Source organism: Stenella coeruleoalba (assembly GCF_951394435.1).
Source record: "Stenella coeruleoalba genome assembly, contig: scaffold_84, whole genome shotgun sequence".
Lineage (NCBI taxonomy): Eukaryota > Metazoa > Chordata > Mammalia > Artiodactyla > Delphinidae > Stenella > Stenella coeruleoalba.
Window position 1 is genome coordinate 172,459 of NW_027646246.1, and position 25,699 is coordinate 198,157.

The window sequence follows — 25,699 nt, forward strand, 5'->3', positions numbered from 1 at the left end:
TTTGGGGTGGCTGTGTCTTTTTGATTTTAATTTCCCTAAGCTATAGGACCATAAGTGGAAGTGCCCTAGGCTCTGTTGCTTTGTTTTTTAGATGTTTCAGGAAACACCATACACTTCTCCCGAGTGTCTGTTGGCAATTTACATCCCGCCCATCAGCATAACAAGGCTCCCAGTTCTCCATGGCCTGTCCTGCCTTTCTGGATTTTACCCTTTTTTCAGATGGCCCTTTTGACCGGGGGGAAGTGAGACTTCATTGTAGTGCAGATTTCCTTTGCAAGCTTGCTTGGTTGGCCAAAAAGGGCGTATGCGTTTTTTCCTGAATATATTCAGGAAAAAACGCATACACCCTTTTTGGCCAAGTGCATCATTGTGGACGTTCTGCCTCTTTTCCTATGCTTTCAATGCAATTCCAGTCTACCTCCTGAAATCGGTTTCCTGCAATTCTGCCCCGCTTTCAAGTCCTCTTGGCAGCCTTACTTCAGTCTATTTTTGGACGATAGCTGTCATTTATAACTCTGCAGGTTTGTGCATTACAGTGCCCCTGAGCTCCTTTCTTCAACTTGCTTTCTTGTGACCTGGCAGCAACACCGCAGGATGGCTTCAGGCCCTAATCTGGTTCCGGCACGGCACGCTGAGCCTTTGGTTATTTCCTTTTCCTGGTGGGAAATGAGAGTTAAATTTGCCCGTCCAGACACCTCCAGCTAGTCTCTCATTGGTTCTCGCTATTCCTGTTCATCTTCCGCAGAAATTGCAAACTGGGCCAAACAGGAGGTTAAAGGCGCTGACTCTCCAAGTGGGGAGAGAGTTAGTAAAGCGTCTGGAATGTTGCACCCGAGTACCAGGGGAGGAAAACTGAGACATATTTGAACACGTCTCCCGTTCACATGGTTGATCATACTCTGGGTTCCACATGCATGTTTTAGCTGAAGGAAGAATACCTAAAACCTGGGTAGTTGAAACCCGTGGAATGGGTACCATGCAATATGACTTCAAAGGGTCTTCATTTGCTCACCGAACCTCTCCAATCCTATCACTGCTGCGTTTATGCCCCTGTACACATGCTTGATTCTCTTTCGGAGACATAGCAATCCATAGGTTTTAAGATACTTACTAGTCAGGTACATTCTTAGGCGTTTAATATGCGGTGTTGAGTCCATTTCGTTGAGCAAGGAGTAGCTCTTGTCTATTCCATATTTGGCTTAAGGAACTTTATCTGTGCTCATTTCAATCTCTGGTTTTATGCAGCACCCCAACTCACCTTTCCCCTTAAGCAAGCATAAGTTGGTTTTCTAAATTTGAGACCCTGTTCTGTTTTGGAATGCAGTTCCTGTGTAGCCAAGTTTACATTCCGTGTATTAGTGATATCTTATGATGTTTCTTTTTCTGTGTGACTTATTTCAGTTAGAATCATCGTACCTGAATCCACTCATTATGCTGCTACGGGCCTGATGACATAGATTTCATTGCTTAGTGATACTGCATTGTACGTAAGTACCACAAGTTCTTTATCCATTTTTCACTTTCTGTGATATTGAACTTGTACGGTAAACGAGGTTCTTGTAAACAGAGGCGTCACAAACTTTGGGGTGGCTGTGTCTTTTTGATTTTAATTTCCCGAAGCTATAGGACCATAAGTGGAAGTGCCCTAGGCTCTGTTGCTTTGTTTTTTAGATGTTTCAGGAAACACCATACACTTCTCCTGAGTGTCTGTTGGCAATTTACATCCCGCCCATCAGCATAACAAGGCTCCCAGTTCTCAATGCCTGTTGCCTTTCTGGATTTTACACTTTTTTCAGATGTCCCTTTTGACCGGGGGGAAGTGAGACTTCATTGTAGTGCCGATTTCCTTTGCAAGCTTGCTTGGTTGGCCAAAAAGGGCCTATGCGTTTTTTCCTGAATATATTCAGGAAGAAACGCATACGCCCTTTTTGGCCAAGTGCATCATTGTGGACGTTCTGCCTCTTTTCCTATGCTTTCAATGCAATTCCAGTCTACCTCCTGAAATCGGTTTCCTGCAATTCTGCCCCGCTTTCAAGTCCTCTTGGCAGCCTTACTTCAGTCTATTTTTGGACGATAGCTCTCATTTATAACTCTGCAGGTTTGTGAATTACAGTGCCCCTGAGCTCCTTTCTTCAACTCGCTTTCTTGTGACCTGGCCGCAACACCGCAGGATGGCTTCAGGCCCTAATCTGGTTCCGGCCCGTCATGCTGAGCCTTTGGTTAATTCCTCTTCCTGGTGGGAAATGAGACTTAAATTTGCCCGTCCAGACACGTCCAGCTAGCCTCTCATTGGTTCTCGCTATTCCTGTTCATCTTCCACAGAAATTGCAAACTGGGCCAAACAGGAGGTTAAAGGGACTGACTCTCCAAGTCGGGAGAGTGTTAGTAAAGCGTCTGGAATGTTGCACCTGAGTACCAGGGTACGAAAACTGAGACATATTTGAACACGTCTCCCGTTCACATGGTTGATCATACTCTGGGTTCCACATGCATGTTTTAGCTGAAGGAAGAATACCTTAAACCTGGAGAGCTGAGACCCGTGTAATGGGTACCATGCAATATGACTTCAAAGGGTCTTCATTTGCTCACCGAACCTCTCCAATCCTATCACTGCTGCGTTTATGCCCCTGTACACACGCTTGATTCTCTTTTGGAGACATAGCAATCCATAGGTTTTAAGATACTTACTAGTCAGGTACATTCTTAGGCGTTTAATATGGGGTTTTGTGTCCATTTTGTTGAGCAAGGAGTAGCTCTTGTCTATTCCATATTTGGCTTAAGGAACTTTATCTGTTCTCATTTCAATCTCTGGTTTTATGTAGCACCCCAACTCACCTTTCCCCTTAAGCAAGCATAAGTTGGTTTTCTAAATTTGAGACCCTGTTCTGTTTTGGAATGCAGTTCCTGTGTAGCCAAGTTTACATTCCGTGTATTAGTGATATCTTATGATGTTTCTTTTTCTGTGTGACTTATTTCAGTTAGAATCATCGTACCTGAATCCACTCATTATGCTGCTACGGGCCTGATGTCATAGATTTCATTGCTGAGTGATACTGCATTGTACGTAAGTACCACAAGTTCTTCATCCATTTTTCACTTTCTGTGATATTGAACTTGTACGGTAAACGAGGTTCTTGTAAACGGAGGCGTCCCAAACTTTGGGGTGGCTGTGTCTTTTTGATTTTAATTTCCCTAAGCTACAGGACCATAAGTGGAAGTGCCCTAGGCTCTGTTGCTTTGTTTTTTAGATGTTTCAGGAAACACCATACACTTCTCCTGAGTGTCTGTTGGCAATTTACATCCCGCCCATCAGCATAACAAGGCTCCCAGTTCTCCATGGCCTGTCCTGCCTTTCTGGATTTTACATTTTTTTCAGATGCCCCATTTGACCGGGGGGAAGTGAGACTTCATTGTTGTGCAGATTTCCTTTGCAAGCTTGCTTGGTTGGCCAAAAAGTGCGTATGCGTTTTTTCCTAAATATATTCAGGAAAAAACGCATACGCCCTTTTTGGCCAAGTGCATCATTGTGTACGTTCTGCCTCTTTTCCTATGCTTTCAATGCAATTCCAGTCTACCTCCTGAAATCGGTTTCCTGCAATTCTGCCCCGCTTTCAAGTCCTCTTGGCAGCCTTACTTCAGTCTATTTTTGGACGATAGCTCTCATTTATAACTCTGCAGGTTTGTGAATTACAGTGCCCCTGAGCTCGTTTCTTCAACTCGCTTTCTTGTGACCTGGCCGCAACACCGCAGGATGGCTTCAGGCCCTAATCTGGTTCCGGCACGGCACGCTGAGCCTTTGGTTATTTCCTCTTCCTGGTGGGAAATGAGAGTTAAATTTGCCCAACCAGACACCTCCAGCTATTCTTTCATTGGTTCTCGCTATTCCTGTTCATCTTCCACAGAAATTGCAAACTGGGCCAAACAGGAGGTTAAAGGGACTGACTCTCCAAGTCGGGAGAGTGTTAGTAAAGCGTCTGGAATGTTGCACCGAAGTACCAGGGTACGAAAACTGAGACATATTTGAACACGTCTCCCGATCACATGGTTGATCATACTCTAGGTTCCACATGCATGTTTTAGCTGAAGGAAGAATACCTTAAACCTGGGTAGTTGAAACCCGTGGAATGGGTACCATGCAATATGACTTCAAAGGGTCTTCATTTGCTCACGAACCTCTCCAATCCTATCACTGCTGCGTTTATGCCCCTGTACACATGCTTGATTCTCTTTCGGAGACATAGCAATCCATAAGTTTTAAGATACTTACTAGTCAGGTACATTCTTAGGCGTTTAATATGGGGTGTTGAGTCCATTTCGTTGAGCAAGGAGTAGCTCTTGTCTATTCCATATTTGGCTTAAGGAACTTTATCTGTGCTCATTTCAATCTCTGGTTTTATGCAGCACCCCAACTCACCTTTCCCCTTAAGCAAGCATAAGTTGGTTTTCTAAATTTGAGACCCTGTTCTGTTCTGTAATTCAGTTCCTGTGTAGCCAAGTTTACATTCTGTGTATTAGTGATATCTTATGATGTTTCTTTTTCTGTGTGACTTATTTCGGTTAGAATCATCGTACCTGAATCCACTCATTATGCTGCTACGGGCCTGATGACATAGATTTCATTGCTGAGTGATACTGCATTGTACGTAAGTACCACAAGTTCTTTATCCATTTTTCACTTTTTGTGATATTGAATTTGTACGGTAAACGAGGTTCTTGTAAACGGAGGCGTCCCAAACTTTGGGGTGGCTGTGTCTTTTTGATTTTAATTTCCCTAAGCTATAGGACCATAAGTGGAAGTGCCCTAGGTTCCGTTGCTTTGTTTTTTAGATGTTTCAGGAAACACCATACACTTCTCCCGAGTGGTTGTTGGCAATTTACATCCCGCCCATCAGCATAACAAGGCTCCCAGTTCTCCATGGCCTGTCCTGCCTTTCTGGATTTTACACTTTTTTCAGATGGCCCTTTTGACCGGGGGGAAGTGAGACTTCATTGTAGTGCAGATTTCCTTTGCAAGTTTGCTTGGTTGGCCAAAAAGTGCGTATGCGTTTTTTCCTGAATATATTCAGGAAAAAACGCATACGCCCTTTTTGGCCAAGTGCATCATTGTGGACGTTCTGCCTCTTTTCCTATGCTTGCAATGCAATTCCAGTCTACCTCCTGAAATCGGTTTCCTGCAATTCTGCCCCGCTTTCAAGTCCTCTTGGCAGCCTTACTTCAGTGTATTTTTGGACGATAGCTGTCATTTATAACTCTGCAGGTTTGTGAATTACAGTGCCCCTGAGCTCCTTTCTTCAACTCGCTTTCTTGTGACCTGACCGCAACACCGCAGGATGTCTTCAGGCCCTAATCTGGTTCCGGCACGGCATGCTGAGCCTTTGGTTAATTCCTCTTCCTGGTGGGAAATGAGAGTTAAATTTGCCCATCCAGACACCTCCAGCTAGTCTCTCATTGGTTCTCGCTATTCCTGTTCATCTTCCACAGAAATTGCAAACTAGGCCAAACAGGAGGTTAAAGGGACTGACTCTCCAAGTGGGGAGAGTGTTAGTAAAGCGTCTGGAATGTTGCACCAGAGTACCAGGGTACGAAAACTGAGACATATTTGAACACGTCTCCCGATCACATGGTTGATCATACTCTAGGTTCCACATGCATGTTTTAGCTAAAGGAAGAATACCTTAAACCTGGGTAGTTGAAACCCGTGGAATGGGTACCATGCAATATGACTTCAAAGGGTCTTCATTTGCTCACCGAACCTCTCCAATCCTATCACTGCTGCGTTTATGCCCCTGTACACATGCTTGATTCTCTTTCGGAGACATAGCAATCCATAGGTTTTAAGATACTTACTAGTCAGGTACATTCTTAGGCGTTTAATATGCGGTGTTGAGTCCATTTCGTTGAGCAAGGAGTAGCTCTTGTCTATTCCATATTTGGCTTAAGGAACTTTATCTGTGCTCATTTCAATCTCTGGTTTTATGCAGCACCCCAACTCACCTTTCCCCTTAAGCAAGCATAAGTTGGTTTTCTAAATTTGAGAACCTGTTCTGTTCTGTAATTCAGTTCCTGTGTAGCCAAGTTTACATTCCGTGTATTACTGATATCTTATGATGTTTCTTTTTCTGTGTGACTTATTTCAGTTAGAATCATCATACCTGAATCCACTCATTGTGCTGCTAAGGGCCTGATGACATAGATTTCATTGCTGAGTGATATTGCTTTGTAAGTAAATACCACAACTTCTTTATCCATTTTTCACTTTCTGCGATGTTGAACTTGTACTGTAAACGAAGTTCTTGTAAACAGAGGCATCCCAAACTTTGGGGTGGCTGTGTCTTTTTGATTTTAATTTCCCTAAGCTATAGGACCATAAGTGGCAGTGCCCTAGGCTCTGTTGCTTTGTTTTTTAGATGTTTCAGGAAACACCATACACTTCTCCTGAGTGTCTGTTGGTAATTTACATCCCGCCCATCAGCATAACAAGGCTCCCAGTTCTCCATGGCCTGTCCTGCCTTTCTGGATTTTACACTTTTTTCAGATGGCCCTTTTGACCGGGGGGAAGTGAGACTTCATTGTAGTGCAGATTTCCTTTGCAAGCTTGCTTGGTTGGCCAAAAAGGGCGTATGCGTTTTTTCCTGAATATATTCAGGAAAAAACGCATACGCCCTTTTTGGCCAAGTGCATCATTGTGGACGATCTGCCTCTTTTCCTATGCTTTCAATGCAATTCCAGTCTACCTCCTGAAATCGGTTTCCTGCAATTCTGCCCCGCTTTCAAGTCCTCTTGGCAGCCTTACTTCAGTCTATTTTTGGACGATAGCTGTCATTTATAACTCTGCAGGTTTGTGAATTACAATGCCCCTGAGCTCCTTTCTTCAACTCGCTTTCTTGTGACCTGGCCGCAACACCGCAGGATGGCTTCAGGCCCTAATCTGTTTCCGGCCCGGCATGCTGAGCCTTTGGTTAATTCCTCTTCCTGGTGGGAAATGAGAGTTAAATTTGCCCATCCAGACACCTCCAGCTAGCCTCTTATTGGTTCTCGCTATTCCTGTTCATCTTCCACAGAAATTGCAAACTGGGCCAAACAGGAGGTTAAAGGGACTGACTCTCCAAGTGGGGAGAGTGTTAGTAAAGCGTCTGGAATGTTGCACCCGAGTACCAGGGGAGGAAACCTGAGACATATTTGAACACGTCTCCCGTTCACATGGTTGATCATACTCTGGGTTCCACATGCATGTTTTAGCTGAAGAAAGAATACCTTAAACCTGGAGAGTTGAGACCCGTGGAATGGGTACCATGCAATATGACTTCAAAGGGTCTTCATTTGCTCACCGAACCTCTCCAATCCTATCACTGCTGCGTTTATGCCCCTGTACACACGCTTGATTCTCTTTTGGAGACATAGCAATCCATAGGTTTTAAGATACTTACTAGTCAGGTACATTCTTAGGCGTTTAATATGGGGTTTTGAGTCCATTTCGTTGAGCAAGGAGTAGCTCTTGTCTATTCCATATTTGGCTTAAGGAACTTTATCTGTGCTCATTTCAATCTCTGGTTTTATGCAGTACCCCAACTCACCTTTCCCCTTAAGCAAGCATAAGTTGGTTTTCTAAATTTGAGACCCTGTTCTGTTTTGGAATGCAGTTCCTGTGTAGCCAAGTTTACATTCCGTGTATTAGTGATATCTTATGATGTTTCTTTTTCTGTGTGACTTACTTCAGTTAGAATCATCATACCTGAATCCACTCATTGTGCTGCTAAGGGCCTGATGACACAGATTTCATTGCTGAGTGATATTGCTTTGTAAGTAAATACCACAACTTCTTTATCCATTTTTCACTTTCTGCGATGTTGAACTTGTACTGTAAACGAGGTTCTTGTAAACAGAGCCGTTCCAAACTTTGGGGTGGCTGTTTCTTTTTCATTTTAATTTCCGTAATCTATAGGACCATAAGTGGCAGTGCCCTAGGCTCTGTTGCTTTGTTTTTTAGATGTTTAAGGAAACACCATACACTTCTCCCGAGTGTCTGTTGGCAATTGACATCCCGCCCATCAGCATAACAAGGCTCCCAGTTCTGCATGGCCTGTCCTGCCTTTCTGGACTTTACACTTTTTTCAGATGGCCCTTTTGACCGGGGGGAAGTGAGACTTCATTGTAGTGCAGATTTCCTTTGCAAGCTTGCTTGGTTGGCCAAAAAGGGCGTATGCGTTTTTTCCTGAATATATTCAGGATAAAACGCATACGCCCTTTTTGTCCAAGTGCATCATTGTGGACGTTCTGCCTCTTTTCCTATGCTTTCAATGCAATTCCAGTCTACCTCCTGAAATCGGTTTCCTGCAATTCTGCCCCGCTTTCAAGTCCTCTCGGCAGCCTTACTTCAGTCTATTTTTGGACGATAGCTCTCATTTATAACTCTGCAGGTTTGTGAATTACAGTGCCCCTGAGCTCCTTTCTTCAACTCGCTTTCTTGTGACCTGGCCGCAACACCGCAGGATGGCTTCAGGCCCTAATCTGGTTCCGGCCCGGCACGCTGAGCCTTTGGTTAATTCCTCTTCCTGGTGGGAAATGAGAGTTAAATTTGCCCATCCAGACACCTCCAGCTAGCCTCTCATTGGTTCTCGGTATTCCTGTTCATCTTCCACAGAAATTGCAAACTGTGCCAAACAGGAGGTTAAAGGCGCTGACTCTCCAAGTGGGGAGAGTGTTAGTAAAGCGTCTGGAATGTTGCACCCGAGTACCAGGGGAGGAAAACTGAGACATATTTGAACACGTCTCCCGATCACACGGTTGATCATACTCTGGGTTCCACATGCATGTTTTAGCTGAAGGAAGAATACCTAAAACCTGGGTAGTTGAAACCCGTGGAATGGGTACCATGCAATATGACTTCAAAGGGTCTTCATTTGCTCACCGAACCTCTCCAATCCTATCACTGCTGCGTTTATGCCCCTGTACACATGCTTGATTCTCTTTCGGAGACATAGCAATCCATAGGTTTTAAGATACTTACTAGTCAGGTACATTCTTAGGCGTTTAATATGCGGTGTTGAGTCCATTTCGTTGAGCAAGGAGTAGCTCTTGTCTATTCCATATTTGGCTTAAGGAACTTTATCTGTGCTCATTTCAATCTCTGGTTTTATGCAGCACCCCAACTCACCTTTCCCCTTAAGCAAGCATAAGTTGGTTTTCTAAATTTGAGAACCTGTTCTGTTCTGTAATTCAGTTCCTGTGTAGCCAAGTTTACATTCCGTGTATTACTGATATCTTATGATGTTTCTTTTTCTGTGTGACTTATTTCAGTTAGAATCATCGTACCTGAATCTACTCATTATGCTGCTACGGGCCTGATGACATAGATTTCATTGCTGAGTGATACTGCATTGTACGTAAGTACCACAAGTTCTTTATCCATTTTTCACTTTCTGTGATATTGAACTTGTACGGTAAACGAGGTTCTTGTAAACAGAGGCGTCCCAAACTTTGGGGTGGCTGTGTCTTTTTGATTTTAATTTCCCTATGCTATAGGACCATAAGTGGAAGTGCCCTAGGCTCTGTTGCTTTGTTTTTTAGATGTTTCAGGAAACACCATACACTTCTCCCGAGTGTCTGTTGGCAATTGACATCCCGCCCATCAGCAGAACAAGGCTCCCAGTTCTCCATGGCCTGTCCTGCCTTTCTGGATTTTACACTTTTTTCAGATGGCCCTTTTGACCGGGGGGAAGTGAGACTTCATTGTAGTGCAGATTTCCTTTGCAAGCTTGCTTGGTTGGCCAAAAAGTGCGTATGCGTTTTTTCCTGAATATATTCAGGAAAAAACGCATACGCCCTTTTTGGCCAAGTGCATCATTGTGGACGTTCTGCCTCTTTTCCTATGCTTTCAATGCAATTCCAGTCTACCTCCTGAAATCGGTTTCCTGCAATTATGCCCCGCTTTCAAGTCCTCTTGGCAGCCTAACTTCAGTCTATTTTTGGACGATAGCTGTCATTTATAACTCTGCAGGTTTGTGAATTACAGTGCCCCTGAGCTCCTTTCTTCAACTCGCTTTCTTTTGAGCTGGCCGCAACACCGCAGGATGGCTTCAGGCCCTAATCTGGTTCCGGTACGGCACACTGAGCCTTTGGTTATTTCCTCTTCCTGGTGGGAAATGAGAGTTAAATTTGCCCGTCCAGACACCTCCAGCTAGCCTCTCATTGGTTCTCGCTATTCCTGTTCATCTTCCGCAGAAATTGCAAACTGTGCCAAACAGGAGGTTAAAGGCGCTGACTCTCCAAGTGGGGAGAGTGTTAGTAAAGCGTCTGGAATGTTGCACCCGAGTACCAGGGGAGGAAAACTGAGACATATTTGAACACGTCTCCCGATCACACGGTTGATCATACTCTGGGTTCCACATGCATGTTTTAGCTGAAGGAAGAATACCTAAAACCTGGGTAGTTGAAACCCGTGGAATGGGTACCATGCAATATGACTTCAAAGGGTCTTCATTTGCTCACCGAACCTCTCCAATCCTATCACTGCTGCGTTTATGCCCCTGTACACATGCTTGATTCTCTTTCAGAGACATAGCAATCCATAGGTTTTAAGATACTTACTAGTCAGGTACATTCTTAGGCGTTTAATATGCGGTGTTGAGTCCATTTCGTTGAGCAAGGAGTAGCTCTTGTCTATTCCATATTTGGCTTAAGGAATTTTATCTGTGCTCATTTCAATCTCTGGTTTTATGCAGCACCCCAACTCACCTTTCCCCTTAAGCAAGCATAAGTTGGTTTTCTAAATTTGAGAACCTGTTCTGTTCTGTAATTCAGTTCCTGTGTAGCCAAGTTTACATTCCGTGTATTACTGATATCTTATGATGTTTCTTTTTCTGTGTGACTTATTTCAGTTAGAATCATCGTACCTGAATCTACTCATTATGCTGCTACGGGCCTGATGACATAGATTTCATTGCTGAGTGATACTGCATTGTACGTAAGTACCACAAGTTCTTTATCCATTTTTCACTTTCTGTGATATTGAACTTGTACGGTAAACGAGGTTCTTGTAAACAGAGGCATCCCAAACTTTGGGGTGGCTGTGTCTTTTTGATTTTAATTTCCCTAAGCTATAGGACCATAAGTGGAAGTGCCCTAGGCTCTGTTGCTTTGTTTTTTAGATGTTTCAGGAAACACCATACACTTCTCCCGAGTGTCTGTTGGCAATTTACATCCCGCCCATCAGCATAACAAGGCTCCCAGTTCTCCGTGGCCTGTCCTGCCTTTCTGGATTTTACACTTTTTTCAGGTGGCCCTTTTGACCGGGAGGAAGTGAGACTTCATTGTAGTGCAGATTTCCTTTGCAAGCTTGCTTGGTTGGCCAAAAAGGGCGTATGCGTTTTTTCCTGAATATATTCAGGAAAAAACGCATACGCCCTTTTTGGCCAAGTGCATCATTGTGGACGTTCTGCCTCTTTTCCTATGCTTTCAATGCAATTCCAGTCTACCTCCTGAAATCGGTTTCCTGCAATTCTGCCCCGCTTTCAAGTCCTCTTGGCAGCCTTACTTCAGTCTATTTTTGGACGATAGCTGTCATTTATAACTCTGCAGGTTTGTGAATTACAGTGCCCCTGAGCTCCTTTCTTCAACTTGCTTTCTTGTGACCTGGCCGCAACACCGCAGGATGGCTTCAGGCCCTAATCTGGTTCTGGCATGGCACGCTGACCCTCTGGTTATTTCCTCTTCCTGGTGGGAAATGAGAGTTAAATTTGCCCGTCCAGACACCTCCAGCTAGCCTCTCATTGGTTCTCGCTATTCCTGTTCATCTTCCGCAGAAATTGCAAACTGGGCCAAACAGGAGGTTAAAGGCGCTGACTCTCCAAGTGGGGAGAGTGTTAGTAAAGCGTCTGGAATGTTGCACCCGAGTACCAGGGGAGGAAAACTGAGACATATTTGAACACGTCTCCCGTTCACATGGTTGATCATACTTGGGTTCCACATGCATGTTTTAGCTGAAGGAAGAATACCTTAAACCTGGAGAATTGAGACCCGTGTAATGCGTACCATGCAATATGACTTCAAAGGGTCTTCATTTGCTCACCGAACCTCTCCAATCCTATCACTGCTGCGTTTATGTCCCTGTACACATGCTTGATTCTCTTTTGGAGACATAGCAATCCATAGGTTTTCCGATACTTACTAGTCAGGTACATTCTTAGGCGTTTAATATGCGGTGTTGAGTCCATTTCGTTGAGCAAGGAGTAGCTCTTTTCTATTCCATATTTGGCTTAAGGAACTTTATCTGTGCTCATTTCAATCTCTGATTTTATGCAGCACCCCAACTCACCTTTACCCTTAAGCAAGCATAAGTTGGTTTTCTAAATTTGAGACACTGTTCTGTTCTGTAATTCAGTTCCTGTGTAGCCAAGTTTACATTCCGTGTATTACTGATATCTTATGATGTTCCTTTTTCTGTGTGACTTATTTCAGTTAGAATCATCATACCTGAATCCACTCATTGTGCTACTAAGGGCCTGATGACACAGATTTCATTGCTGAGTGATATTGCTTTGTAAGTAAATACCACAACTTCTTTATCCATTTTTCACTTTCGGCGATGTTGAACTTGTACTGTAAACGAGGTTCTTGTAAACAGAGCCGTTCCAAACTTTGGGGTGGCTGTGTCTTTTTGATTTTAATTTCCCTAAGCTATAGGACCATAAGTGGCAGTGCCCTACGCTCTGTTGCTTTGTTTTTTAGATGTTTCAGGAAACACCATACACTTCTCCCGAGTGGTTGTTGGCAATTTACATCCCGCCCATCAGCATAACAAGGCTCCCAGTTCTCCATGGCCTGTCCTGCCTTTCTGGATTTTACACTTTTTTCAGATGGCCCTTTTGACCGGGGGGAAGTGAGACTTCATTGTAGTGCAGATTTCCTTTGCAAGCTTGCTTGGTTGGCCAAAAAGGGCGTATGCGTTTTTTCCTGAATATATTCAGGAAAAAACGCATACGTCCTTTTTGGCCAAGTGCATCATTGTGGACGTTCTGCCTCTTTTCCTATGCTTTCAATGCAATTCCAGTCTACCTCTTGAAATCGGTTTCCTGCAATTCTGCCCCGCTTTCAAGTCCTCTTGGCAGCCTTACTTCAGTCTATTTTTGGACGATAGCTGTCATTTATAACTCTGCAGGTTTGTGAATTACAGTGCCCCTGAGCTCCTTTCTTCAACTCGCTTTCTTGTGAGCTGGCCGCAACACCGCAGGATGTCTTCAGGCCCTAATCTGGTTCCGGTACGGCACGCTGAGCCTTTGGTTATTTCCTCTTCCTGGTGGGAAATGAGAGTTAAATTTGCCCATCCAGACACCTGCAGCTAGCCTCTCATTGGTTCTCGCTATTCCTGTTCATCTTCCGCAGAAATCGCAAACTGGGCCAAACAGGAGGTTAAAGGCGCTGACTCTCCAAGTGGGGAGAGTGTTAGTAAAGCATCTGGAATGTTGCACCCGAGTACCAGGGGAGGAAAACTGAGACATATTTGAACACGTCTCCCGTTCACATGGTTGATCATACTTGGGTTCCACATGCATGTTTTAGCTGAAGGAAGAATACCTTAAACCTGGAGAGTTGAGACCCGTGTAATGGGTACCATGCAATATGACTTCAAAGGGTCTTCATTTGCTCACCGAACCTCTCCAATCCTATCACTGCTGCGTTTATGCCCCTGTACACACGCTTGATTCTCTTTTGGAGACATAGCAATCCATAGGTTTTAAGATACTTACTAGTCAGGTACATTCTTAGGCGTTTAATATGGGGTGTTGAGTCCATTTCGTTGAGCAAGGAGTAGCTCTTGTCTATTCCATATTTGGCTTAAGGAACTTTATCTGTGCTCATTTCAATCTCTGGTTTTATGCAGCACCCCAACTCACCTTTCCCCTTAAGCAAGCATAAGTTGGTTTTTTAAATTTGAGACACTGTTCTGTTTTGGAATGCAGTTCCTGTGTAGCCAAGTTTACATTCCGTGTATTAGTGATATCTTATGATGTTTCTTTTTCTGTGTGACTTATTTCAGTTAGAATCATCATACCTGAATCCACTCATTGTGCTGCTAAGGGCCTGATGACACAGATTTCATTGCTGAGTGATATTGCTTTGTAAGTAAACACCACAAGTTCTTTATCCGTTTTTCACTTTCTGCGATGTTGAACTTCTACTGTAAACGAGGTTCTTGTAAACAGAGCCGTTCCGAACTTTGAGGTGGCTGTGTCTTTTTGATTTTAATTTCCCTAAGCTATAGGACCATAAGTGGAAGTGCCCTAGGTTCTGTTGCTTTGTTTTTTAGATGTTTCAGGAAACACCATACACTTCTCCCCAGTGGTTGTTGGCAATTTACATCCCGCCCATCAGCATAACAAGGCTCCCAGTTCTCCATGGCCTGTCTTGCCTTTCTGGATTTTACACTTTTTTCAGATGGCCCTTTTGACCAGGGGGAAGTGAGACTTCATTGTAGTGCAGATTTCCTTTGCAAGCTTGCTTGGTTGGCCAAAAAGAGCGTATGCGTTTTTTCCTGAATATATTCAGGAAAAAACGCATACGCCCTTTTTGGCCAAGTGCATCATTGTGTACGTTCTGCCTCTTTTCCTATGCTTTCAATGCAATTCCAGTCTACCTCCTGAAATCTGTTTCCTGCAATTCTGCCCCGCTTTCAAGTCCTCTTGGCAGCCTTACTTCAGTCTATTTTTGGACGATAGCTGTCAGTTATAAGTTTGCAGGTTTGTGAATTACAGTGCCCCTGAGCTCCTTTCTTCAACTCGCTTTCTTGTGACCTTGCCGCAACACCGCAGGATGGCTTCAGGCCCTAATCTGGTTCTGGCACGGCACGCTGAGCCTTTGGTTAATTCCTCTTCCTGGTGGGAAATGAGAGTTAAATTTGCCCGTCCAGACACCTCCAGCTAGTCTCTCATTGGTTCTCGCTATTCCTGTTCATCTTCCGCAGAAATTGCAAACTGGGCCAAACAGGAGGTTAAAGGAACTGACTCTCCAAGTCGGGAGAGTGTTAGTAAAGCGTCTGGAATGATGCACCCGAGTACCAGGGGAGGAAAACTAGACATATTTGAACACGTCTCGCGATCACATTGTTGATCATACTCTAGGTTCCACATGCATGTTTTAGCTGAGGAAGAATACCTTAAACCTGGGTATTTGAAACCCGTGGAATGGGTACCATGCAATATGACTTCAAAGGGTCTTCATTTGCTCACCGAACGTCTCCAATCCTATCACTGCTGCGTTTATGCCCCTGTACACATGCTTGATTTTCTTTCGGAGACATAGCAATCCATAGGTTTTAAGATACTTACTAGTCAGGTACATTCTTAGGCGTTTAATATGCGGTGTTGAGTCCATTTCGTTGAGCAAGGAGTAGCTCTTGTCTATTCCATATTTGGCTTAAGGAACTTTATCTGTGCTCATTTCAATCTCTGGTTTTATGCAGCACCCCAACTCACCTTTCCCCTTAAGCAAGCATAAGTTGGTTTTCTAAATTTGAGACCCTGTTCTGTTCTGTAATTCAGTTCCTGTGTAGCCAAGTTGACATTCCATGTATTAGTGATATCTTATGATGTTTCTTTTTCTGTGTGACTTATTTCAGTTAGAATCATCGTACCTGAATCCACTCATTATGCTGCTACGGGCCTGATGACATAGATTTCATTGCTGAGTGATACTGCATTGTACGTAAGTACCACAAGTTCTTTATCCATTTTTCACTTTCTGTGATATTGAACTTGTATGGTAAACGAAGTTCTTATAAACGGAGGCGTCTCAAACTTTGGGGTGGCTGTGTCTTTTTGATTTTCATTTCCCTAAGCTATAGGACCATAAGTGGAAGTGCCCTAGGCTCTGTTGCTTTGTTTTTTAGATGTTTCAGGAAACACCATACACTTATCCCGAGTGGTTGTTGGCAATTTACATCCCGCCCATCAGCATAACAAGGCTCCCAGTTCTCCATGGCCTGTCCTGCCTTTCTGGATTTTACACTTTTTTCAGATGGCCCTTTTGCCCGGGGGGAAGTGAGACTTCATTGTAGTGCAGATTTCCTTTGCAAGCTTGCTTGGTTGGCCAAAAAGGGCGTATGCGTTTTTTCCTGAATATATTCAGGAAAAAACGCATACGCCCTTTTTGGCCAAGTGCATCATTGTGGACGTTCTGCCTCTTTTCCTATGCTTTCAATGCAATTCCAGTCTACCTCCTGAAATCGGTTTCCTGCAATTCTGCCCCGCTTTCAAGTCCTCTTGGCAGCCTTACTTCAGTCTATTTTTGGACGATAGCTGTCATTTATAACTCTGCAGGTTTGTGAATTACAGTGCCCCTGAGCTCCTTTCTTCAACTCGCTTTCTTTTGAGCTGGCCGCAACACCGCAGGATGGCTTCAGGCCCTAATCTGATTCTGGTACGGAACGCTGAGCCTTTGGTTATTTCCTCTTCCTGGTGGGAAATGAGAGTTAAATTTGCCCGTCCAGACACCTCCAGCTAGTCTCTCATTGGTTCTCACTATTCCTGTTCATCTTCCGCAGAAATTGCAAACTGGGCCAAACAGGAGGTCAAAGGGACTGACTCTCCAAGTCGGGAGAGTGTTAGTAAAGCGTCTGGAATGTTGCACCGAAGTACCAGGGTACGAAAACTGAGACATATTTGAACACGTCTCCCGATCACATGGTTGATCATACTCTAGGTTCCACATGCATGTTTTAGCTGAAGGAAGAATACCTTAAACCTGGGTAGTTGAAACCCGTGGAATGGGTACCATGCAATATGACTTCAAAGGGTCTTCATTTGCTCACCGAACCTCTCCAATCCTATCACTGCTGCGTTTATGCCCCTGTACACATGCTTGATTCTCTTTCGGAGACATAGCAATCCATAGGTTTTAAGATACTTACTAGTCAGGTACATTCTTAGGCGTTTAATATGCGGTGTTGAGTCCATTTCGTTGAGCAAGGAGTAGCTCTTGTCTATTCCATATTTGGCTTAAGGAACTTTATCTGTGCTCATTTCAATCTCTGGTTTTATGCAGCACCCCAACTCACCTTTACCCTTAAGCAAGCATAAGTTGGTTTTCTAAATTTGAGAACCTGTTCTGTTCTGTCATTCAGTTCCTGTGTAGCCAAGTTTACAATCCGTGTATTACTGATATCTTATGATGTTTCTTTTTCTGTGTGACTTATTTCAGTTAGAATCATCATACCTGAATCCACTCATTGTGCTGCTAAGGGCCTGATGACACAGATTTCATTGCTGAGTGATATTGCTTTGTAAGTAAATACCACAACTTCTTTATCCATTTTTCACTTTCTGCGATGTTGAACTTGTACTGTAAACGAGGTTCCTGTAAACAGAGCCGTTCCAAACTTTGGGGTGGCTGTGTCTTTTTGATTTTAATTTCCCTAAGCTATAGGACCATAAGTGGCAGTGCCCTAGGCTCTGTTGCTTTGTTTTTTAGATGTTTAAGGAAACACCATACACTTCTCCCGAGTGTCTGTTGGCAATTTACATCCCGCCCATCAGCATAACAAGGCTCCCAGTTCTCCATGGCCTGTCCTGCCTTTCTGGATTTTACACTTTTTTCAGATGGCCCTTTTGACCGGGGGGAAGTGAGACTTCATTGTAGTGCAGATTTCCTTTGCAAGCTTGCTTGGTTGGCCAAAAAGTGCGTATGCGTTCTTTCCTGAATATATTCAGGAAAAAATGCATACGCCCTTTTTGGCCAAGTGCATCATTGTGGACGTTCTGCCTCTTTTCCTATGCTTTCAATGCAGTTCCAGTCTACCTTCTGAAATCGGTTTCCTGCAATTCTGACCCGCTTTCAAGTCCTCTTGGCAGCCTTACTTCAGTCTATTTTTGGACGATAGCTGTCATTTATAACTCTGCAGGTTTGTGAATTACAGTGCCCCTGAGCTCCTTTCTTCAACTCGCTTTCTTTTGAGCTGGCCGCAACACCACAGGATGGCTTCAGGCCCTAATCTGGTTCCGGCCCGGCATGCTGAGCCTTTGGTTAATTCCTCTTCCTGGTGGGAAATGAGAGTTAAATTTGCCCGTCCAGACACCTCCAGCTAGCCTCTCATTGGTTCTCGCTATTCCTGTTCATCTTCCGTAGAAATTGCAAACTGGGCCAAACAGGAGGTTAAAGGGACTGACTCTCCAAGTCGGGAGAGTGTTAGTAAAGCGTCTGGAATGTTGCACCCGAGTACCAGGGTACGAAAACTGGGACATATTTGAACACGTCTCCCGATCACATGGTTGATCATACTCTAGGTTCCACATGCATGTTTTAGCTGAAGGAAGAATATCTTAAACCTGGGTAGTTGAAACCCGTGGAATGGGTACCATGCAATATGACTTCAAAGGGTCTTCATTTGCTCACCGAACCTCTCCAATCCTATCACTGCTGCGTTTATGCCCCTGTACACATGCTTGATTCTCTTTCGGAGACATAGCAATCCATAGGTTTTAAGATACTTACTAGTCAGGTACATTCTTAGGCGTTTAATATGGGGTGTTGAGTCCATTTCGTTGAGCAAGGAGTAGCTCTTGTCTATTCCATATTTGGCTTAAGGAACTTTATCTGTGCTCATTTCAATCTCTGGTTTTATGCAGCACCCCAACTCATCTTTCCCCTTAAGCAAGCATAAGTTGGTTTTCTAAATTAGAGAACCTGTTCTGTTCTGTCATTCAGTTCCTGTGTAGCCAACTTTACATTCCGTGTATTACTGATATCTTATGATGTTTCTTTTTCTGTGTGACTTATTTCAGTTAGAATCATCATACCTGAATCCACTCATTGTGCTGCTAAGGGCCTGATGACACAGATTTCATTGCTGAGTGATATTGCTTTGTAAGTAAATACCACAACTTCTTTATCCATTTTTCACTTTCTGCGATGTTGAACTTGTACTGTAAACGAGGTTCTTGTAAACAGAGCCGATCCAAACTTTGGGGTGGCTGTGTCTTTTTGATTTTAATTTCCCTAAGCTATAGGACCATAAGTGGAAGTGCCCTAGGTTCTGTTGCTTTGTTTTTTAGATGTTTCAGGAAACACCATACACTTCTCCCGAGTGGTTGTTGGCAATTTACATCCCACCCATCAGCATAACAAGGCTCCCAGTTCTCCATGGCCTGTCCTGCCTTTCTGGATTTTACACTTTTTTCAGATGGCCCTTTTGACCGGGGGGAAGTGAGACTTCATTGTAGTGCAGATTTCCTTTGCAAGCTTGCTTGGTTGGCCAAAAAGGGCGTATGCGTTTTTTCCTGAATATATTCAGGAAAAAACGCATACGCCCTTTTTGGCCAAGTGAATCATTGTGGACGTTCTGCCTCTTTTCCTATGCTTTCAATGCAGTTCCAGTCTACCTTCTGAAATCGGTTTCCTGCAATTCTGACCCGCTTTCAAGTCCTCTTGGCAGCCTTACTTCAGTGTATTTTTGGACGATAGCTGTCATTTATAACTCTGCAGGTTTGTGAATTACAGTGCCCCTGAGCTCCTTTCTTCAACTCGCTTTCTTTTGAGCTGGCCGCAACACCGCAGGATGGCTTCAGGCCCTAATCTGGTTCCGGCACGGCACGCTGAGCCTTTGGTTAATTCCCCTTCCTGGTGGGAAATGAGAGTTAAATTTGCCCGTCCAGACACCTCCAGCTAGCCTCTCATTGGTTCTCGCTATTCCTGTTCATCTTCCGCAGAAATTGCAAACTGGGCCAAACAGGAGGTTAAAGGGACTGACTCTCCAAGTCGGGAGAGTGTTAGTAAAGCGTCTGGAATGTTGCACCCGAGTACCAGGGTACGAAAACTGGGACATATTTGAACACGTCTCCCAATCACATGGTTGATCATACTCTAGGTTCCACATGAATGTTTTAGCTGAAGGAAGAATACCTTAAACCTGGGTAGTTGAAACCCGTGGAATGGGTACCATGCAATATGACTTCAAAGGGTCTTCATTTGCTCACCGAACCTCTCCAATCCTATCACTGCTGCGTTTATGCCCCTGTACACATGCTTGATTCTCTTTCGGAGACATAGCAATCCATAGGTTTTAAGATACTTACTAGTCAGGTACATTCTTAGGCGTTTAATATGGGGTGTTGAGTCCATTTCGTTGAGCAAGGAGTAGCTCTTGTCTATTCCATATTTGGCTTAAGGAACTTTATCTGTGCTCATTTCAATCTCTGGTTTTATGCAGCACCCCAACTCATCTTTACCCTTAAGCAAGCATAAGTTGGTTTTCTAAATTTGAGAACCTGTTCTGTTCTGTCATTCAGTTCCTGTGTAGCCAACTTTACATTCCGTGTATTACTGATATCTTATGATGTTTCTTTTTCTGTGTGACTTATTTCAGTTAGAATCATCATACCTGAATCCACTCATTGTGCTGCTAAGGGCCTGATGACACAGATTTCATTGCTGAGTGATATTGCTTTGTAAGTAAATACCACAACTTCTTTATCCATTTTTGACTTTCTGCGATGTTGAACTTGTACTGTAAACGAGGTTCTTGTAGACAGAGCCGATCCAAACTTTGGGGTGGCTGTGTCTTTTTGATTTTAATTTCCCTAAGCTATAGGACCATAAGTGGAAGTGCCCTAGGTTCTGTTGCTTTGTTTTTTAGATGTTTCAGGAAACACCATACACTTCTCCCGAGTGGTTGTTGGCAATTTACATCCCGCCCATCAGCATAACAAGGCTCCCAGTTCTCCATGGCCTGTCCTGCCTTTCTGGATTTTACACTTTTTTCAGATGGCCCTTTTGACCGGGGGGAAGTGAGACTTCATTGTAGTGCAGATTTCCTTTGCAAGCTTGCTTGGTTGGCCAAAAAGGGCGTATGCGTTTTTTCCTGAATATATTCAGGAAAAAACGCATACGCCCTTTTTGGCCAAGTGCATCATTGTGGACGTTCTGCCTCTTTTCCTATGCTTTCAATGCAATTCCAGTCTACCTCCTGAAATCGGTTTCCCTCAATTCTGCCCTGCTTTCAAGTCCTCTTGGCAGCCTTACTTCAGTATATTTTTGGACGATAGCTGTCATTTATAACTCTGCAGGTTTGTGAATTACAGTGCCCCTGAGCTCCTTTCTTCAACTCGCTTTCTTTTGAGCTGGCCGCAACACCGCAGGATGGCTTCAGGCCCTAATCTGATTCTGGTACGGAACGCTGAGCCTTTGGTTATTTCCTCTTCCTGGTGGGAAATGAGAGTTAAATTTGCCCGTCCAGACACCTCCAGCTAGTCTCTCATTGGTTCTCACTATTCCTGTTCATCTTCCGCAGAAATTGCAAACTGGGCCAAACAGGAGGTCAAAGGGACTGACTCTCCAAGTCGGGAGAGTGTTAGTAAAGCGTCTGGAATGTTGCACCCAAGTACCAGGGTACGAAAACTGAGACATATTTGAACACGTCTCCCGATCACATGGTTGATCATACTCTAGGTTCCACATGCATGTTTTAGCTGAAGGAAGAATACCTTAAACCTGGGTAGTTGAAACCCGTGGAATGGGTACCATGCAATATGACTTCAAAGGGTCTTCATTTGCTCACCGAACCTCTCCAATCCTATCACTGCTGCGTTTATGCCCCTGTACACATGCTTGATTCTCTTTCGGAGACATAGCAATCCATAGGTTTTAAGATACTTACTAGTCAGGTACATTCTTAGGCGTTTAATATGCGGTGTTGAGTCCATTTCGTTGAGCAAGGAGTAGCTCTTGTCTATTCCATATTTGGCTTAAGGAACTTTATCTGTGCTCATTTCAATCTCTGGTTTTATGCAGCACCCCAACTCACCTTTACCCTTAAGCAAGCATAAGTTGGTTTTCTAAATTTGAGAACCTGTTCTGTTCTGTCATTCAGTTCCTGTGTAGCCAAGTTTACAATCCGTGTATTACTGATATCTTATGATGTTTCTTTTTCTGTGTGACTTATTTCAGTTAGAATCATCATACCTGAATCCACTCATTGTGCTGCTAAGGGCCTGATGACACAGATTTCATTGCTGAGTGATATTGCTTTGTAAGTAAATACCACAACTTCTTTATCCATTTTTCACTTTCTGCGATGTTGAACTTGTACTGTAAACGAGGTTCCTGTAAACAGAGCCGTTCCAAACTTTGGGGTGGCTGTGTCTTTTTGATTTTAATTTCCCTAAGCTATAGGACCATAAGTGGCAGTGCCCTAGGCTCTGTTGCTTTGTTTTTTAGATGTTTAAGGAAACACCATACACTTCTCCCGAGTGTCTGTTGGCAATTTACATCCCGCCCATCAGCATAACAAGGCTCCCAGTTCTCCATGGCCTGTCCTGCCTTTCTGGATTTTACACTTTTTTCAGATGGCCCTTTTGACCGGGGGGAAGTGAGACTTCATTGTAGTGCAGATTTCCTTTGCAAGCTTGCTTGGTTGGCCAAAAAGTGCGTATGCGTTCTTTCCTGAATATATTCAGGAAAAAATGCATACGCCCTTTTTGGCCAAGTGCATCATTGTGGACGTTCTGCCTCTTTTCCTATGCTTTCAATGCAGTTCCAGTCTACCTTCTGAAATCGGTTTCCTGCAATTCTGACCCGCTTTCAAGTCCTCTTGGCAGCCTTACTTCAGTCTATTTTTGGACGATAGCTGTCATTTATAACTCTGCAGGTTTGTGAATTACAGTGCCCCTGAGCTCCTTTCTTCAACTCGCTTTCTTTTGAGCTGGCCGCAACACCACAGGATGGCTTCAGGCCCTAATCTGGTTCCGGCCCGGCATGCTGAGCCTTTGGTTAATTCCTCTTCCTGGTGGGAAATGAGAGTTAAATTTGCCCGTCCAGACACCTCCAGCTAGCCTCTCATTGGTTCTCGCTATTCCTGTTCATCTTCCGTAGAAATTGCAAACTGGGCCAAACAGGAGGTTAAAGGGACTGACTCTCCAAGTCGGGAGAGTGTTAGTAAAGCGTCTGGAATGTTGCACCCGAGTACCAGGGTACGAAAACTGGGACATATTTGAACACGTCTCCCGATCACATGGTTGATCATACTCTAGGTTCCACATGCATGTTTTAGCTGAAGGAAGAATATCTTAAACCTGGGTAGTTGAAACCCGTGGAATGGGTACCATGCAATATGACTTCAAAGGGTCTTCATTTGCTCACCGAACCTCTCCAATCCTATCACTGCTGCGTTTATGCCCCTGTACACATGCTTGATTCTCTTTCGGAGACATAGCAATCCATAGGTTTTAAGATACTTACTAGTCAGGTACATTCTTAGGCGTTTAATATGGGGTGTTGAGTCCATTTCGTTGAGCAAGGAGTAGCTCTTGTCTATTCCATATTTGGCTTAAGGAACTTTATCTGTGCTCATTTCAATCTCTGGTTTTATGCAGCACCCCAACTCATCTTTCCCCTTAAGCAAGCATAAGTTGGTTTTCTAAATTAGAGTACCTGTTCTGTTCTGTCATTCAGTTCCTGTGTAGCCAACTTTACATTCCGTGTATTACTGATATCTTATGATGTTTCTTTTTCTGTGTGACTTATTTCAGTTAGAATCATCATACCTGAATCCACTCATTGTGCTGCTAAGGGCCTGATGACACAGATTTCATTGCTGAGTGATATTGCTTTGTAAGTAAATACCACAAGTTCTTTATCCATTTTTCACTTTCTGCGATGTTGAACTTGTACTGTAAACGAGGTTCTTGTAAACAGAGCCGATCCAAACTTTGGGGTGGCTGTGTCTTTTTGATTTTAATTTCCCTAAGCTATAGGACCATAAGTGGAAGTGCCCTAGGTTCTGTTGCTTTGTTTTTTAGATGTTTCAGGAAACACCATACACTTCTCCCGAGTGGTTGTTGGCAATTTACATCCCACCCATCAGCATAACAAGGCTCCCAGTTCTCCATGGCCTGTCCTGCCTTTCTGGATTTTACACTTTTTTCAGATGGCCCTTTTGACCGGGGGGAAGTGAGACTTCATTGTAGTGCAGATTTCCTTTGCAAGCTTGCTTGGTTGGCCAAAAAGGGCGTATGCGTTTTTTCCTGAATATATTCAGGAAAAAACGCATACGCCCTTTTTGGCCAAGTGCATCATTGTGGACGTTCTGCCTCTTTTCCTATGCTTTCAATGCAGTTCCAGTCTACCTTCTGAAATCGGTTTCCTGCAATTCTGACCCGCTTTCAAGTCCTCTTGGCAGCCTTACTTCAGTGTATTTTTGGACGATAGCTGTCATTTATAACTCTGCAGGTTTGTGAATTACAGTGCCCCTGAGCTCCTTTCTTCAACTCGCTTTCTTTTGAGCTGGCCGCAACACCGCAGGATGGCTTCAGGCCCTAATCTGGTTCCGGCACGGCACGCTGAGCCTTTGGTTAATTCCTCTTCCTGGTGGGAAATGAGAGTTAAATTTGCCCGTCCAGACACCTCCAGCTAGCCTCTCATTGGTTCTCGCTATTCCTGTTCATCTTCCGCAGAAATTGCAAACTGGGCCAAACAGGAGGTTAAAGGGACTGACTCTCCAAGTCGGGAGAGTGTTAGTAAAGCGTCTGGAATGTTGCACCCGAGTACCAGGGTACGAAAACTGGGACATATTTGAACACGTCTCCCAATCACATGGTTGATCATACTCTAGGTTCCACATGAATGTTTTAGCTGAAGGAAGAATACCTTAAACCTGGGTAGTTGAAACCCGTGGAATGGGTACCATGCAATATGACTTCAAAGGGTCTTCATTTGCTCACCGAACCTCTCCAATCCTATCACTGCTGCGTTTATGCCCCTGTACACATGCTTGATTCTCTTTCGGAGACATAGCAATCCATAGGTTTTAAGATACTTACTAGTCAGGTACATTCTTAGGCGTTTAATATGGGGTGTTGAGTCCATTTCGTTGAGCAAGGAGTAGCTCTTGTCTATTCCATATTTGGCTTAAGGAACTTTATCTGTGCTCATTTCAATCTCTGGTTTTATGCAGCACCCCAACTCATCTTTACCCTTAAGCAAGCATAAGTTGGTTTTCTAAATTTGAGAACCTGTTCTGTTCTGTCATTCAGTTCCTGTGTAGCCAACTTTACATTCCGTGTATTACTGATATCTTATGATGTTTCTTTTTCTGTGTGACTTATTTCAGTTAGAATCATCATACCTGAATCCACTCATTGTGCTGCTAAGGGCCTGATGACACAGATTTCATTGCTGAGTGATATTGCTTTGTAAGTAAATACCACAACTTCTTTATCCATTTTTGACTTTCTGCGATGTTGAACTTGTACTGTAAACGAGGTTCTTGTAAACAGAGCCGATCCAAACTTTGGGGTGGCTGTGTCTTTTTGATTTTAATTTCCCTAAGCTATAGGACCATAAGTGGAAGTGCCCTAGGTTCTGTTGCTTTGTTTTTTAGATGTTTCAGGAAACACCATACACTTCTCCCGAGTGGTTGTTGGCAATTTACATCCCGCCCATCAGCATAACAAGGCTCCCAGTTCTCCATGGCCTGTCCTGCCTTTCTGGATTTTACACTTTTTTCAGATGGCCCTTTTGACCGGGGGGAAGTGAGACTTCATTGTAGTGCAGATTTCCTTTGCAAGCTTGCTTGGTTGGCCAAAAAGGGCGTATGCGTTTTTTCCTGAATATATTCAGGAAAAAACGCATACGCCCTTTTTGGCCAAGTGCATCATTGTGGACGTTCTGCCTCTTTTCCTATGCTTTCAATGCAATTCCAGTCTACCTCCTGAAA

General features: G+C 43.8%; 2 long non-coding RNA genes across 7 annotated transcripts in view; both read left to right on the plus strand.

Moving 5' to 3' along the window:
* The window catches only part of LOC307181240, a 1,005,010-nt gene that overhangs the window by 74,366 nt on the left and 904,945 nt on the right, over nucleotides 1–25,699 (plus strand). The window lies entirely within an intron of this gene.
* The window catches only part of LOC307181242, a 131,414-nt gene continuing 105,846 nt past the window's right edge, over nucleotides 132–25,699 (plus strand). The window contains exons 1-2 of the long non-coding RNA XR_013826217.1: nucleotides 132–242; nucleotides 4,562–4,639. This is a non-coding gene — a long non-coding RNA (uncharacterized lncRNA). The remainder of the gene's footprint in view (nucleotides 243–4,561; nucleotides 4,640–25,699) is intronic.